General features: G+C 43.9%; 1 protein-coding gene across 4 annotated transcripts in view; it reads right to left on the bottom strand.

Moving 5' to 3' along the window:
- The window catches only part of ZZEF1 (zinc finger ZZ-type and EF-hand domain containing 1), a 100,235-nt gene that overhangs the window by 85,580 nt on the left and 874 nt on the right, over positions 1-13,781 (bottom strand). The window lies entirely within an intron of this gene.

Here is a 13,781-nt window from a genome sequence, read left to right as displayed (position 1 = left end):
GCTGATACACGCAGTCACAGATCTCCCCCAGCAGGAAATACTTTAGGAGTCCTCTACCCTCTTTTCTAAGTAAACCTCTCTCTTCCTCAAAACTCCTGCTCCTTTTCCTCATTTCCCTCCTTCATGAAATACGGAAGGAAATGTCCCATCGAGGTTTCACGATCAACATAAATACCTCTATTTCCATCACAGACCTCTGAACAACTCAGTGTTGAATAAGAATGCATGCAAATCCCTATGTCTGGGTCCGAAAACTACGGACAGAAACGCAGGATGGGGTCAAATATGAGAAGTACTTGTCATATTTGACAAAGAGAACTGCAGCATTCTTTTTCCCTCTACTCAAGTTGACGCGATTATCCAAAAAGTTAATAGGGCCAAAGGCTGCACTAATGAAAGTATAATATTCTGAAAGAGAGAATGTTCTTTTCTGATTAGACTCAATCAGGAAAGCTGAGTTTAGTTTGGAAGCTACACACCAACAGCAAATGAAATAGAAGAGACCAGAGAAAAGAGACCACGATGGAGAGAAGACTAGAAACTACCCTGTCAGGAACAGCTGAAGGACCATGGAATCTTTGGTGTGGAGAAAAGACGACTGGCAGTTCCAGAATCTTTCTATTGAAATAGCTGATGGGCTGCCATGGAAAGGAGCAATTAAAGTCAGTGTCATTACACAGGAGTCAGAGGGGACAAGCTCGTCATCGAGATGGAGTTGTGTGTTGTCAGTGGATTAGGAGGCTCTGGGGAGCGATGTCTGCTCCACTCCACCCCTTCAGGATTCAGAGCAACAGCTGGACAACCAGCCACCAGGAGTGTTCAAAGAAGTCATACCGAACAAATGCATTTACCTTTGCTCCCTCGTGAAATCCCACCAAGACAATATTACAAAGTGATTTTTTTTAAGCACAAGGACAAAAAGAATAGATGATGTAACAGCAATGAAATTGTGGAAGCTGGGAAGCAGACGGATGAGTAGTACTGGGTTGGGTGACCTAAGAAAGTGGAATCCTTGGCTGGACTGGGCAAACAAAGTTGAGAAGCGAGCTGCTGTATACTGCAGGACTCCAAAAGGCTTCGGAGTTGGGAGCAATACGTAACTCCTGGAGGTGTCGGTGTCGGTGTGAAGTCTGTTTAAAAAGCAGTCAGAACGGACTGAATAAACGCTGATCTTAAGGAATCGGTGGGGTTTTCTCTTTGAGAGGAAAAGGGTGATAGTGAGTGAGTGTGTGTGTGGGGTGTGTGTGTGTAGAGCTCTTATCTTTTAGAGATATATAACGCAATATTTACAGATGAGATGAAATATTTGTGAATGAAAAGATTTGCTTCAAAATAATTTGGAGAAAGTAGGTGGGGGTTAGATGAAATAAAATTGGCCTTGAGTTGGTAATTGTTGAAACTGGCTAATAGGTATGTGGGAGTTCATTCGATTCTTATCTGTACTTTCTTATGTTTAAAAATTTCCATTAAAAAAAAAAATCCCCAGATCTTCTCCTCAACCTTGGCAGATACTTGGGGGATTGATTCTCTAGAGAGAGTAGCATAGAGAGTCTCTGGACTAGGAAATACCAGACACAGGTGAAAGTGACAATACTACACTGAAAATAGGGGGATTCGTGTTTACACGCTAAATGTTTAAGACTCAGCCTTCCCCTAGGGCTCCCAGAATGCTGGTAGCCAGTCTCATAGCCTCCAGGCAAGAGACTGGAAGGGTCTTCTCTAGGGCACCTGACAAACCCAGAGAACAGACTACAGATCCTGGCACTGGAGGGCCCCCAGCCACAGGGCCCGACAGATCGTCTCACAGTGAGGCTGACTGGTCAACAAGCCAGAAGAACAGAACATCCACCTTTTTAGTCCTCCATTGTTGTATATGCTGGACAGCCCAAGACCACCGTGCATTTGAGGAAACGCTTAATATGAAACAGAAAAGGCAATTTGGAGAAAAGAACTATGCAAGAAGAAAACTTCAAAAGGATTGTCATTACTGTCTTCAGAGAAGTATTTAAAAAGATATTTTTAATACCAGCTTTACTGAGGTATATAATTCACATACCATAGAATTCACCTTTTGAAAGTGCACCGTCTAGTGGGTTTCAGTATATTCAGAGTTGTGTAGCCACCACCACCACTGTCTAATACAAAAGGATATTGCGACCATGAAAGATCAGGATACTATTATTAAAAATAGGCTATTCAGAACATTTTTACAAACGCTTCAAAATTACCATAGCATAGCAAAATGAAAGTCTCAATAGATTTTGGAAGACAAATCTAATCTCATTAGGCTGGAAGATAAAGTTGGCTCAAGTACCCTAAAAGTAGACAAAATGATGAATAAGAAAGAAGAAAAACTTGGGAGACTGGTCCAGGAGGTCCAATATGCAAATAATGAGTTTCAGAAAAAGGGAACACAGGAAATGGGGGGAATCACAAATGGTATGATTCAAGATAATTTCCCTAAACGGAAGGACCTGAGGTTAGAGATCGAAGAGGCTGAATTCCCTACACACTGGATAAAAGCACATCATGATGAGACTTTCTAACACTGCCAGGAAAGAGAAGTTCCTACTTCCAGGGAGAAGACACAGTCTCCATGTAAAAGGTCAAGAACCAAAACGGGACTGATTCAGCAGTAACATTGAGGCCAGAAGGCAATGGGAGCAAGGCTTTCAGCGTTCGGGGCGCCCCTCCTAACCCAGCAGTCACCCGCAGCCACACCACCACCAACTGTAGAAGAGCAGAATAAAGACTTTCTTACATATGCATGCTCTTAAAAAAAAAAAATAACTACTTAACACTCCCTTATTCAGAAAACTACCAGAGGATGAGGCCACCAAAATGAAGGAATATGCCAAGAAAGAGGAAGAACGAGATCTGACGGAGAGAAAAAATGAGTCCCCAGGTAAGGGAGATTCCAAAATGACACCTGCACAGCAGGCCTAGAGAACGCCAGGCCCACACTGAAGCAGGCCAGCGGCTCTGGGAACCAGAGCTTGGAGAAGATGGCACTGGTAGGACGCCCCTGTGTTTGGGCGTACTGCCCGTTTGTGTGAGGAGAGATTCAGACAACTGGCTGAAAACCTGGGATTAAATGAATGATACAAGACAAAAAAAATAAGCAAAAGGAAAGCACCAATTCAATTGCTAACCCCAGAGAAAATAAAAAGGTGTATAAGAAAGGAGAAGTGATCATGGAGAAGGACAGGGCCCAGGTATGCAAAGAAGTGACATGATCATAGTCAGCCAGCCATCAAGAGCCATCGGAACAAAGGTGAACCGAGCCTGTGGGGGGCGGGAAACGTGAGGGTACCGACAGGACGAAGGTGGCAGACAGGTGAAGTCCTCCGGTGGTGGGAATAAAATGGACAAAGCCTACAACTGAAAACTCATGCAGAAGGCACAGAAACGTGACGTGGTGACACACAGGTAAATAGGAAAGAACCAGCTAAAGAGTTGAAAAGTGATTATTCGTGGGGAGGGACTCACTAGGGTAGGAGAGCAGGGGACCACTGCTTTTTGTACAAGTCTCCTGGATTCTATACTATGTGAGTTTTCAAAATCAAAATCAAAAATTTTAAAGTGCCCACTTCAAGCATGGGATGATGGACTGGATAAGTAGTTCTAAAACATTTTTATAGCAGTGTAATATTTCCTCCTGTCTAAATAAAATTGTATTCACACTTGATACGTCAGCCATAAAAGGAGATTTCTGGGACAACTGGACAAATGCGAACATGGACTTGGTATTACATTAAACAGAAACGAATTGACATGGAAAGGTGGAAACAATGAACTGAAAAAAGCATGCTACAAAAGAACTTTAGCGAATGAGCTCATGTTAGTTTGAAAAAAAGCAAATATGCACTTCCCGCCTTGGATATGTGTGTGTGTGTGTGTGTGTGTGTGTATACACACACACACACACATAATCTGAAAGATATCAAGACGTTAATAGTGGCAATATGGCAATCTCCATAGGCTGCTTCTGTAATAATAAAGAGGAACTTTAAAATATGAAGACATGGAAGCACAACCCTACCCCAAATGTGGGGCCAGCGGGTGAGGAGGTGAGCAGAGCCCGGCCTGTCTGCCTGGAGGCCCCATGGTATGACTACTACAGCACCAGACAATAGCTACTTCCCAGCTTTTTCACATGATAACATAGTGATGAAATAATGATATTTGTCTACTTCAAGGTCAGAGGGGATTAGTACAGCTGTAGTTCAGTTGGGAATGACATATGTTTTGGAAAGCTCTGAATGAATATTTGAGCACTTGCTAAATTCCAGGCACTGGGCACAGTATCATTTATTCCTCTTTAGTAACGGCACTTACTATTCAACTGCCCATTTTATAAATAGTTGTATAGAGAGGTCAGATAACTTGCCCAAGGTCACACAGCCAGTATTAGAATCCAAGCCTCCAGAGCTATGTTCTTCACACTCCATTCTGCTTCCTTTGACCAGATAACCCCTGAGGTTCCTTCCAATCTGGAGACTAAGTGCTTAAAACTTCTTTTAGCTCCATCTCTTTCTTTCATCTATAAAATTTGCTCTCAACAACTTTAGCCCATGTTAGCACAGTATCAACCGTAAAAGTGAGCGTCCCTCTCTCTAAATCTAAAGTTCTACTCCCAGTAAAATTTCTGTACTTCTAGTGCTGCCTGCATCTCAAGTGCTGTCTGGTTCCCAACTTCCTGCACAACTCCTGCCATTTATTGCTGATAAAAAGTCTACACAGGGCGGCCAATGGCTCAGCTGGTTAGAGCGTGAGCTCTCAACAACAAGGTTGCCGGTTCAATTCCCACATGGGATGGTGGGCTGCATGTCCCGTGCAATGAAGATTGAAAACAGCAACTGGACTTGGAGCTGAGCTGCACCCTCCACAACTAGATTGAAGGACGACTTGGAGCTGATGGACCCTGGAGCAATACACTGTTCCCCAATATTCCCCACTAAAAGAAAAAAATTTGAAAAATTTTTAAAAAGAAGTCTACACAAGCCAGGCTATAAAAATAGTGACTTTTTTGCTATTTTTAACAGACTCTGTTGATCTGTGAATAGTTAATGAATAAAATAAAAAGCATTTTCAAACAAACAAAAAACCAAGACATTTTAGGTGAGAAAAAAAATCATAACAGCTTTGCTAACAGCTTCACCAAACAAACATGCAGTTTTGTAACGTTCAGAAATTGTCCGTAAAGAAATGTACAGGTTTTAAAATCTAACACTTAACATCTACTTTTTTTCCACAGGACTTCACAGAACCCAATTCACCCGTCCTCACTCAACGCTACCTGAGAAGTTGCCATGTACACCTGACCCCGGCCTGGCGCTGCATATTGCGATGCACAGGGCACAGTCCTCGCCCTCCCAAGTCCCCCCAGCCGCGGACAAGGCAGAGTGGCGCAGCAGCAGGGAAGGGACAGATGTGATCCCTGCAACAACGGAAGGAACAGCATCGACCGCTGTAATAGCTACCACTAAGTGAGCATTTCCCGGGCACCTGGCAAAGTTCTAAGCACCTCACCTGGCTTACCTCACATCTCCCACAACCCTAACGGTATTAATAGTGCCTACCCTCCCACTAGCGAGGTTCCAGAGAGGTTATGCATTTTGTTCAAGGCCACATGGTTGGTACTGGGAAATGATGGAGCCTCCATGTGAACCCTGATATGATTTGGGACCCGACACTGTCAACCACGACACCTTGAGCTGACAGACACTTCAGGCGCCAAAAGCCCAGGACAGGTAGAGGCGTTCAGGGAAAATGGCCCTGAGAAAACAATCCAAGGACTGAGCTTTAATGAATAACTAGGAACTTGCAAGCGTATGATGACAGGGAGGCCATCCTGGGTAGAGGGGACAGAGTGTGAGCACGCTGACATCTATACATAGAAGGCACGACAGATTGCGAGAACTATCACCTGCTTGGAGCGGCTGGAAAGGAGGCAGGGGGGAGAAAAGACATGGACGGAGGTCAGACTAGAGAGGGCCTGGCCAAGGGCTGAGGGGCTCAGGCCTTACAGTAAGGGTGCCACGAGGCCACTGGGGAACATGAAGGGTGGAGGGGGTTGATCGTCCCAGATCTATATAAGCTCTATACTGGAAAGGACCTACAAATCTCTCACAATATGTGCTCTTGTACTGCTGAACTCCTTCTCCAGTGTCTCTGTGACACACACTGGTAATGGGGAACGCCTGTCTTCCAGCCAGTTCTAACAGCAACAACTCTCTTTACCTGATGAATGGAAATCTGCCTCCTGGTGTTACCACCCTGTGATCCATTCAGAACACATCTGCTCCCTCTGCCCCCAAACAGCCTGCAGACCACTGAAAACAGCGAGCAGGTCCTCTAAATTTCCCCACACTCTCCAGTTCTCATCTGGTAGGGTTTTAGTCTCGTTCCCATCTGTCTGGCCCCTCTGGAATCCCTCCAGTTTGACAATAAACCTCAGAGCAGTGCTCCTCAAGTTAAATTGGCAGATCCATGGGAAGAAATACATTTTGTATCATGACCGAGTATACCTATAATTGATACAAAAGTTTTGTGAAACAATGTGGTAGTTTCTCTTATCAGATACAATGTACTCTGATATTTTCTATTCCATTCTATTGTTTCTTTTTTTGTTTTCTTTTTTTAATCTATCATTCAATAGATTTCCAACCCACTAAAGGGACAGCTTGAAACTCACTGCCCCAGAATGTGGGGCCCAAAACCTCAACTCAATACGCAAGATCTAGTCTAACAGTGCAAAGTAAAGCGAGTCTACCTTCGCCTCTAAAAACCCAGCGAGGCCCCATTCCCACTGAGTCAATCTCCATGCACAGAATACCCATGCAGACGGCAACCTGACCTGCGGGACTCTTCCTCCTCCTTGCCTGATTCTGTTTTTTTCCTGACACACCTGCTGCACGCTTTGCCATCTACATGGTCACTATTCAGCAGTACCCAAGTGCAGGCCCCACGCTGGCCAGTATGGGAGAGAAGTGCAACACCGTCAGAGTAAGGAAATCTGCATTAGAATGATGCCAGATTTGTCTGCATTAGAATGGCATCATTCTAATGCAGATTTCCCGCTTACTCCCTGTGCAACCTGGGGCAAGACTCGAGGCCTGAGTCTCAACTCCTCCTGCTCAACTGTTCTTCACAGCTAGTGAGGATCCAAAGGTTTGACAAAGAAGCCTATGCCTAATAAACTGCAAAGATTACAATGCTGTGACATCTAGTTAGAAGGCCGTTATTGATCCACCTTGCACGGAAGAGACAGAAAAGTGGGCTAGCTGACTGCAGGCTGCCACCCATTTGCCCTGCCCGAGGGCAGCATGGACCAGGGCTCAGACCGTTCCTGATGACCCTCCTTTACCACCACTAGAATCAAGATGATGGTACATAGGTGAGAATGTGCCCCCAAATCATTATAGACCAGAACTGGGGGCCAGACCAGCAGAACGCAATGCACCACACTTATATATAAAGGCTGCACGCTGGTCCAACTTGGGAGAAACACCCTCTGTCAGAAGTTCAAAGATCTGGATCTGGTCCCAGTTCTGCCACTTGTTGACTGAGAAGGTCGCTATCCATTTAAGGCCGCATTTTACTCGTCTGTAAGACTGTCTCACATTCCATGTCTACGTGAAGTAGTGAAAGGCTGGCACAGAAGGTGGTGTAAACAATCCCGTGTGGAACTAGAACAAGAGAGGGCACTTGAGCACGAAGCGTGTGCCAGGCAGTTATAGGTGCTTCAAATGAACTAATTGGTTTAATCCTCATACCAACTACAGAAGGTAGATGCTATTACTATGCTCGTTTTATAGGTGAGGCCATGGAGACACAGAGTGGTCGTGTAAGTCAATCAAGGTCGCACAGCCGTGTGGATGGTGGAACCAGGATTTGCCCACAAGCAGGCTGACTCCAGGGCCCAATTCTGAAGCTCAGTCTACAGAAGAACGGTAGAATGGGTAGACTTAGGAAGCAGCAAACTTGCTGACGCCATTCAGTCTAACTGCACATCCATTGGGGATGTTACAGAAGGGATCCCTTTCCGGGGGACAGGTTGCATGCAATGGTTACTAAGGTCCAAGCCAACTCGGACTCTAGACTAGGTGCCAAAGGAGTATTATTCCCAAAATGTGCCAAGCTGCCTCTCACCGAATATATTTGCACATGCTGTACCTTTCAACGGGAATATCCCTTTCTTCCTTTGTCTGGCCAAGTCTTACAGCTTCTCAAACCTTGGTTTGGTGAAGCCTTTCCAAACTCTAGGCTAGTATGAAATGCTTCTCTGTAGTCCTTGAAAGTAGAAAGGGCTTAGGATGGAGCAAAGGGCTGAAACGGGGAGAAACGGAACAAGAGCAAATTTCCCACATATAAGGGAAACAGTGACTGGACCTAGCTGGCTAAAGAGCTCTGGGAGGTAAGAGTGGAGAGGTATAAGAGACCTACATGTTAGCATCTGAAGGCAAGGAGAGCCACTGAAGTTTCTAAAATAAGACAGTGCACGATGAAGTGGTATTTTGGAAATCAGGGAAAGGCAAAACAGAGCTGTGACCTTTCCTCCATAGCGCTCTTGGACTATGAGTTTCTCTAAAAGCAGCCGATACTCCCATCCCCACCACAGTGAAGTACTCAAGGCCAAAACAGCCTCCAGTTCACCCAGGATCTTTCTCTTCTGCACCACCTCATCACCACTGGTGGCCATCACTTACTGATGGCTTCCTGGATGTTGGAGTAACGAAGGCAGGCGGCTAGGGTAAAGAAGGCAGGCGGCTAGGGCCCTCACCGCCTAGTTGTAGAACAAGACAGTATGCTCTAAGTGCCAAGTGGCCTGCACAGAACAGGAAACGACAGCTTCAAGGGTGGGGCTGGAGATACCATTACATAGAAGCCATCTGAATTATGCCACAAGAAGGGCTCGGTCCTGACCAGGTGACCGTACCAAGACAGGGACTCTTGAAGAACTGAGAGAAGCAAGGTCCACACACAGGACAGGGAAGGTGTCCCACTGGCTAGGACACAGGGCTCGTGCAGGGGGACAGAGGTAGGGGATGTCAGACAGGGAGAAAGGCCAGCCCACCCACTCAGAGGGTCCCTCAGGGCGGTGGGGCGCCCTTGCAGGCTCTGAGCTGAGGGTAAGCAAGGCTTGCCCCCGTTTCATCTTTACAGTGCAGACTCGTACACACACGTCTCACACTCTTGTGTCTTGAAGGGGTAGAGAATTATACCTTCATAATTCTGTCTGCATAGTTCTGGGGCTCAAAGCCATTCTAAATTAGTTGATTAGTACTCCGGACATTATAACATCAAGACGGTATTTTTCTCCAAGTTTCCTCTAAACCCAACAGTGACTAAGAGCCTTTTCAAGTTTTCACTAAAACTATATTGAGCTGTTTCCTCCAATGGCAAGAAACACCTATTATTAAACGGTTACAGACTGAATATGAAATGCGAGTTTGGAGAATAAAGACTGCACCATATTCAATCTGTCAAATCAAAGTGAGGGCACTGGAGGGGAAAACACTTACTGAGCCCTGGCCATGAGCCAAGACTGTGCTAACAATAAATAAATGAATTAAAATGGTCCTTCTTCCAGAGTTTACAACCCAATGAATTTCACCACGTAGGCACAAAAGCTAATACAGCAAATTAATAAAATAAGACCTGTTCATATTAAATTCCCACCTAAAGCCATCTGCTATCATCCTGCATTCAGCACTTGTTTTCTACCCTAGAGTCTCCATGACTTTTCTGGAAGCACATCATATTAAGAGCACAGATATCTAATCTTTAATCTCTGATGTCAAATAAGAATTTCATTTCAGCTCTATTCCTCTTCTACATAGGAGTCAATTAAATATTGCTCCCTGGAGCAAACAGAGTCCTTCTCCACACCCACGAGAAGAGGCGTGCTATGCTGTAAAATGATAATGTTTCAGACTTTGGTCCATGGCGTAACTCCAAGCACTTCTTTAGGACACCACCTCAAGCAACTGAGGACATAGGAATGTGAAGGCAAGATAGCTGGGTAGACATGGAAGGCAATGCAAATCAGGAGCCCCAAGAACCAACCCGTGAAACTTGGAAGCTCTTAGCATTATAATAACAATGTGCACCAATGATAACCTGCTCTAGGCCGCTAGCTCTCATAAAATCAATGCAGGGAAATGACCCACCATTTTAGTTGCTACTAGAAAGACATTTTGTTATTTCACAAAACCCTTAAACTTGTATTAAAACAGCACAATACATTTTCAGAAGCTAAAATGTGGAATTAACCAAGACACAGAAATGTGTCCTTATTCAAGTTAAAGGACAGACTTATTTTTAAAGCAAAGGATCAAACGCATGGCTAAAACTTTTTTTGTATTATTAATATAATTACCCCTTATTTATAGACAGGACAACCACTGAGATTATCCCAATCCTTAGGGTTTTAAATATGGCCAAGCCTTCACTTTCAGTCAGAACCACTCTCTTCAACTACCCACTGCTAACCAACGCGAGTCACCAAAGTTTAGTACAAACCCGAGCCCCAACTCCCCCACCCCAAATCTAATAACGGGCAAACAGGCTTCAAGAAAAATACATGCTGCTTTTCCTCCAATTTGGATTTCCCATGCCAGGCCTTCCTTAGCATAAAGGGAAAATTAGAGAATTAATTATGTATCCTTGAGACTAAAGAAGAAGAGTCACAGAGAACCAGTTCCTTAAAGGAAAAAGGGTGCAGGATCGGGAGTCAGGAGAGCCACACTGGAGCGTTAGTGCCAAAACGTAATTTCCTGTCTGTCTTAAAGAAGTGCCTGAATCCTGCCTGCAGAGTCCTCGGTTTCTTCCTCGGTTTGGTGGCTGTTGTCACCCACCCGTCCCGCATGTTGGCCTAAGTTATCAGACCCCATGTATTTGAACATGTTGTAGAGAGTAAGGTGAGATAATTATATGGATGTGAAAGGAGACTTTCAAGCGTACCTTTGAGAGTTCTGTGTATGGATACTTCGTACCCCGTGACACAGCTCTAGGACTGTCCCAGGGATTCTTATAAAAATAAAATAAGAACTCAACATTTTACAAATCACCAGTTCTTACTGCTGTGTTTACAACTCCTTAACGTTTCTTTTACGTCGCATGTGTAACTACTATGATTTTGTGTTTCATAATAGGAAGGTACAACCATTCACAGCTTTTTCTTCCCATGTATTTCTTTAGTTACAGTGGCTGAATGACCTTTGGATGTACCTATGCTAAACAGTCCACAGACTTCTTCTAAGGGATGTAAGTTCTTACAGAGCACAGTCCTTTCACTTTTGGTCACCGAAAGAAAAAACAAGAAAAACCCTCATCAGAATGAGAGGAGATAATGTGCCTATTTTCTCGTGAAACCCAACTGTGCAAACAGATGACTGTATGTCATGCAGTCTTGTCTCCTAAGCTCCACACTCACATACCCAACTCTCTCTCCATGTAGCGGTTTCATAGATACGTGAAATTCAACACGGCCAAACTGAACTCATCTCCCCTCTCCAGATCATCCCTCCCCGAAAACGTTTCCTTTCTCAGTTAATAGCCCTAGCATCTGTCCAACCCGTCAAGTCAGTAATACCAGTCATCTGTGATTCCTTTCCCCTTCTAATTCTCTACCCACACCTAAGTCTCAAGAACCACTTCTTCTACTTCCGAAATAGCTCACAAAACTGTCCACTTCATACCATTTAGCTGCCACCACCCCACCTATTACCTGGACTGTCATAATAGCCTCCTAACCGATCTGCTTGGATCCACTCTGACCCTTATCTAACTGGTTCTCCACAAGGCAGCCACAACCATCATGGCAGTTTACTTAAAACACCACTGTTTCCAAACTCCTATTTAATGGAGGCTGCAAAGGACTCCCATGATCGGGTCCCTGCCTGCTTCTCTAACCTTGTTCTCCTCCTCCTGCATTCTATGATCTTGACACATGAGTAAAAGACTGCGAATTGTAACCCAGTATCTGTTTTCCTCTTCCTCAGTAATTAAATCCTGCTTTTTGGCTGAATGTGGCCATGGAACCTGGGTATTTCCCAGCCTCCCTTGCAGCTAAGTGTGGCCATGTGACCAGGTGTGGGCCATGGGACGTGAGCCATGCCCTTAAGAAAGGAGGAGTGACCCCCTCCTTCCCTTTTCTGCTGGTTGGAATGTGGAAAGTGACAGATGAAGGAGTCATGTGGATCACTAAACAGAAGGTGCCTATGGAGGATGATGGCACAAGACGTACATAGCCAAGTCCCTGACGACTGTAAAACTGCCATATCAACCCTGGACTGCCTACCTGGACTTTGTAGATAAGAAGCTTCTTTATTGTTTAAACAACCACTGCACCGGATTTCCTGTCCCTTGAAGCAGTTTTCTCTAACCCTAATACATCATACCATTCTTCCAGATTCTCTGTTCTCTGGACCTTGGACTCATGTATAAGGTATCTTCTGCCTGAAACACTGCTAACATCTTCTGCTCCTTGTCGGCTTTCATCCTTCAAATCTGAGCTGAAATGTTCCTTTCTCAGGTAAGTCTTCCTTGACTCCCTAGATGAGGTTAAATACTCTTGCTATTTTTTCCCTTACACTTTCCCTTGGAAAACTCACCAAGCCTATAATTGTGAGGTTAATGTTTCTTTCAGTACTACATACTCTTTAAGAGCATGTTATCTGCTTTCTCCACTATCATCCAAGTGTTTGGCACTCAGTATATCCCCAATAAATACCTGCTCAATGAATGAGTATCATAGCCTTTGCATGATTTCTGAACGACACCCAAAAGACTTCTTGGCCCTACGTTACAGGATTCCTATAAACTACCTGTGACTCTATTCCTGTCAGACAATGTAAACAGTTTCTCTCTGTTTTCTTTTGGACAATTCTGAAACGTGCAAACTCTTTCAACAGATCTGCACAGCTCTTTTTCTCATAATATACCTAGGACTAGAGTGGAAAGTATTATGGGTACTCTTTTTTAATTAAAAAAAGAAATGGAGACCATTCACTAACTAATATGATCAACATTTTCAAGCGTTGGGATGCCTTACAGGTATTTTTTAAAGTGAAATATAAGAAACATATGTATAAAACAGATTATCTGAATTCTGGCCATGTACAGGAAGACGTTCTTAAAATATTTTAAAAGCCTTTGGTTTTAAAGTGCACATCACTTTTTAATGGCATTACAAGTAGCTGTCAGTTTACTGCTTTATGTACTCTCCCTTCACTGACACAGAAGATTCTACATGGCTTACTCATTTTCATCAATTAAGCACCTTTTTGTCATAACATTGTGGAGTGAAAGAAATAGGGTCCCAAGAAGGAGGTAGTGGGATATGGGACAAAGAAACAAAGAAACAAAAATCAAGAGATCCAAGTGACAGTTCTGTCAATGATTCACTGGGTGACCCTGGATCAGACCTCTTAACTCTAAAAGGAAGTGTTCAGTACAGATAATTCCTTAGATCCCTTGCAAAGAAAATATTTTGTTGCCACATCAACTTGCTGTTAATAATTTAATAGAGATGATGTTGGAAATTATGTCAAAAACTGTATAATTACAAGTATCCACAGGAAACCTGGTTTTTGCCCATCAATTTTAAGTTCTATCAGGTTTTAAGAGTCTAAAACATGGTTCTACAAGGATCTAAAAACAAATGTGTAGTTTGGAAATGCTAGTTATTGAGTGATGAGAATGGCTTTTAGAATGTGAGTTTTTCCAGTATGTGCTATTCTCCTCCCACATACATTAGGCGCCCACACTGGATT

Source organism: Rhinolophus ferrumequinum, chromosome 21 (assembly GCF_004115265.2).
Source record: "Rhinolophus ferrumequinum isolate MPI-CBG mRhiFer1 chromosome 21, mRhiFer1_v1.p, whole genome shotgun sequence".
Taxonomy (NCBI): domain Eukaryota; kingdom Metazoa; phylum Chordata; class Mammalia; order Chiroptera; family Rhinolophidae; genus Rhinolophus; species Rhinolophus ferrumequinum.
The sequence above is the reverse complement of the archived record's forward strand: the minus strand, read 5'-3'. Positions and strand labels throughout refer to the sequence as shown.